The sequence below is a fragment of the Rhipicephalus sanguineus genome, chromosome 9 (genome assembly GCF_013339695.2).
Source record: "Rhipicephalus sanguineus isolate Rsan-2018 chromosome 9, BIME_Rsan_1.4, whole genome shotgun sequence".
Classification (NCBI taxonomy): domain Eukaryota; kingdom Metazoa; phylum Arthropoda; class Arachnida; order Ixodida; family Ixodidae; genus Rhipicephalus; species Rhipicephalus sanguineus.
This window is the reverse complement of record NC_051184.2, coordinates 94,336,775-94,340,686: the sequence shown is the minus strand read 5'-3', so window position 1 is coordinate 94,340,686 and position 3,912 is coordinate 94,336,775. Positions and strand designations below refer to the sequence as shown.

Sequence of the window (3,912 nt, the reverse complement as noted above, 5' to 3'; positions counted from 1 at the left end):
TCCTTTTTTCCCTCCTCCTCACCCTCACTTTCCTTTCCCACCCCTGGCTATACTATACTATACTATACTATACCATACTCTACTATACTATGCTATACTATACTATACTATACTATACTATACAAGACAGCTCCACTAACGTTAAACCTGGGGAGGTGCGAAGCACCGGTGTTTCCCATAGAGACACGTCACTAGCAATGATCGAACGCGCCGTCTTATTTATGAGCGAACGCGCAATGAGCGAACGCGCCGCCGTCTTATCTCCTTTACCATATCCTCTCCACCCATCAACTTTCCACAAAAGTGCTCCCCTCGTAGTTTTACGTCTTCGCAGCAGAAGACCAAGTTCGAAGTTTACTTCTACACTAGATGCCGTAAATCAATCATGTTGAAGCTGAACAGCTTCCTGACTTCACGTCCCCCTTTTTTCGGGAAAGTGGGGGGGGGGGATATATCCTTTTTGTCACTTCAGCTTCTAGCTCTGTTCTTGGTGTGCCGGTGGAGCATTCCTTCGTCCGAGGTTCCGAGCTCATCGTGTTTGACAGGTGGATAGAAGCTTCAGCAGCGTGAAAGGGCTGAAAGCCAGAACTGCCGTGAACTAGCAAAGGAATTTTCTAAAACCTCTTTGTAACTGACTGTCAAAGGTCTACTCCGACTTCACACAAAAATTACTAACAAAATGAGAGACGTCTCGCCTTCCTCTGCAGGTGGCATCCTCAGTATACACTGGTGACAAATAAAGAAAAGCGGAGGTCGATCAGTCCACTAGTCACACATGTCCTTCCAAACGTTTCACACACATCACGCATGTCCACAAGGACATGTGTGATGCAAGGACATGTGATGCAAGGACATGCAAGGACATGTTTCACACATGTCCTTGCAAACGTTTGGTAGGGGGTCGCGGTTATTGTTGCAAGCCGATGCATTGTGGGGAATGAACCACGATTCCAGAATCCCCCCTCCCCTTTCGTTCACGAGTCAGCGTCGTTGCATTGTTTACGTCATCAAAGCTATGCCCTGTCCGGCAGTGTTCACCAAGCTCCGTCTAAGAACGCGCTGCATGGGTGACTTTAGCAACGCTTCTTTTCCTGATCCTTTCCCACCCGTATCGCCAATGTAATTAAGTCGCTTCGCGTTCCCCGCATCGTAGATGATCCCGCACTGATCGACCGCAGGTGTACGGTCTTTGGGTTTCGCGAACCTGCGCGCTCGTCGCCTCGCCGCGTTGAAATCCCCGCTTGGCGTTCGGTGTGAACGAGCCTTTAGTTGAAGTTGAAAGATTGTTTCGTCTGTGTCGCCTAGTTTACCCTCCGCATTGGTCCTCTTTCTGTTCGACAGCCATGCCTGTCGACACAGAGCAGCCGCTACCGTGAATATTTTCGGTGTTGAAGACGACACCAGCAAACATTACGGTGTTGTGCAGCATTTGCAAAAAAGAGTACTCTACTAGCAATACGTCCTCCTCAATCCTGCGGAAGAGGTAAGTTTCACCTTTATATAAATGTCGGGATTCCACTTTTGTACGCCTGTTTCATTGTATATAACGAATTATGCCGATCAAGTTGAAATTACTGTAATTAAACTTTCGTTGTGCGCAGAAAAAACACCCGGTCGCCCTGCAGGAGGTCGAGTCCAAGAAGAGGAAAGCCGAGCATGGTCCCACCGTGGGAGAGAAAAGGCACGCGGGCGGTAGTTCGACGCAGACACTGGAGTCCTGTCTTGCAGCAACGAGTCGACCCAAGGCTCTGTCACAAAGTCGCATAGACAGGCGGAATTGTGAACTTGGATAGACAGACGAATTGCGACTAGCCCATCAGATTATATTGATGCTGTGTAAAAAGGCTCAACCGCCACCAGCTCGTTTCCGCCCTAACTTGTTGGGAATTTACACTTTTCGGTACGCAGGGTCCTTAGAGAAACAGTTGGTTATGATCAAGATTTCGTGGCAAATAGCATCACTGACGTGCTCGACAGTGGATCCAACAATGATTCGTCTCAGGAGGTCCAGTTGCCACGGCACAGAAGGGGTGCCGCGCACACATTGAACCTCGTCGCCTCGGTCGATGCCGAAAATGCCGGCAACGACATTGCCTACAGCGAAATGGCGAGGACTGTTTTCAGTAAAACCAAAGACTCTTTGGAGAAAGCAGGCCCAGTCTGTGCAGGCAGCCGAAGCCATAAAAACTGCCTTGGGAAGGCAGCTCTATGTGCCAAACGCAACACGGTAGATTTCGTTGTTCGACGCCGTGAAGTTCATAAACGAAGTTACGAAAGGACGCAACGTTCGACGCAATTTCGTTGCCACTATTGCAACACGAGGAATCTCTGTTCGTTGACGTATACTGCAAGGTATGTTTCGATAATGTGTTTGACATCACGCTGTGCGTTGATTGTATCTCTTATTTTTTCAGGCGATGTATGCCGTGGCAAAAGGCGCTATATATCTTACAAGGCGAGCAATATATGTATGTACATGGGCGTCCTGCCGCCAACACTTGACTCTCTGCTGCGGTACCAGCGATCCCTCCCGCCGCTGCAGTACTGCACACCCCTTGCTAGCAGCCTTCAGGAGGCAGTCACGAAGAGGTGAGCAAAACCTACTTGTGCCTATGTCCTCGTTGTATGCGTACGTACCACGGATTGTCTGTTTTTATGTGCAACTCGTACTCTGCAGTAAAATGTTTTCAGCAGGGCCACACATTGTTCCTGTAACCTTTCTCAACACAGGCTTCCCCAAGCTCTGGAGGATGCCGATCTGGCACTGACAGCGGCCGTCCATCCCAAGTTCAAGCTCTCCTGGATGACGGAAGAGCTGAAAGCTGCGACATTACCACCTCTTGAGGAAGAGTCACATGCACTGGATACATTTTGTAATGAAAATGCTGCAACCAGTGACGGAAGCCGAACTATTCTTTCAGTTGCCTCCAACTTCTACCTCATGCTCCGAGGTGCAACAGTGGGTCAGCCATCCTGGAACAGATATCAGCGAGCTGGCGAAGTTCCCCAAGATAAAGAAGATTTTTATCCACCGAAATACGGGGATTCCGTCCAGCGCGCCGTCCGCAGGCCACATTTTCTCCATCAAGAGGGGGAAGCTCTCTGGTGCAAACTTCGAAAAACAACTCATTCTAAATAGCAATGAGTTTTGCAAATAAATTTCCTTTTCACCAACGGTCATGAACAAAAATATTAATGTGACAGAATGAGGCGTACACACGATTGCTTCTGTTCGACCCCCTTTTAGGTTTCCTTCGCCTGGTGTTTTACCACGTGCAATTTTGGCTACCCGCACGCCTTCGTAAGTTTTTGTTAAATAAATGATATAACTCGGTTTGTAATCAATTACTTATTTGATACGGTAACGGAAAAGTAACCACGTTACTTTTTCACAGTAACTGTAACAAGCTACATTTGGAAACTTGGTAACTGTAACTGTAACACTGTTGCTTTTTACTAGTAACGTGCCCATGACTGACCGTGAAGGGCGACGACATGAGACACCGCGACAGGCTACGACGACAGGACACGCCCACAGCCCGAGCGCATATAAGGTGCTTTGCACCTAAAATTGACAGTCCCTTTTGTTAACACTAAGGAGAGGGCAGTCGAAAGCGACCTCGTTCTTTACCCTGAAGCTTTCTCTGCATGTCACCCATTGTCGCACTATCTCCGCGATCGGCCCGCCTTTGACGAATCGACGATGACATCATTGAGGAGGCCATCTTTTCACATGGCATCGTCGCTTCGTCAAAGGCAGGTCGATCGCGTAGCTAGACCACCTTGACGACATCACGAATTTCGGCGACCAGTGACGTCGCGGTGGTGTCACATGGCATCATTAAGGAGGCCATCTTGTCACATGACATAATTGATGACGTCACGCGACATTTTGCCGTGGTCTCGCGATGT

At 48.7% G+C, this 3,912-nt stretch overlaps 1 pseudogene; it reads left to right on the top strand.

Annotated features, from left to right (window-relative positions):
* The first annotated feature begins 2,075 nt into the window (after positions 1-2,075).
* LOC119405742 (uncharacterized) lies at positions 2,076-3,158 on the top strand (annotated as a pseudogene).
* The last annotated feature ends 754 nt before the right edge of the window (positions 3,159-3,912 follow it).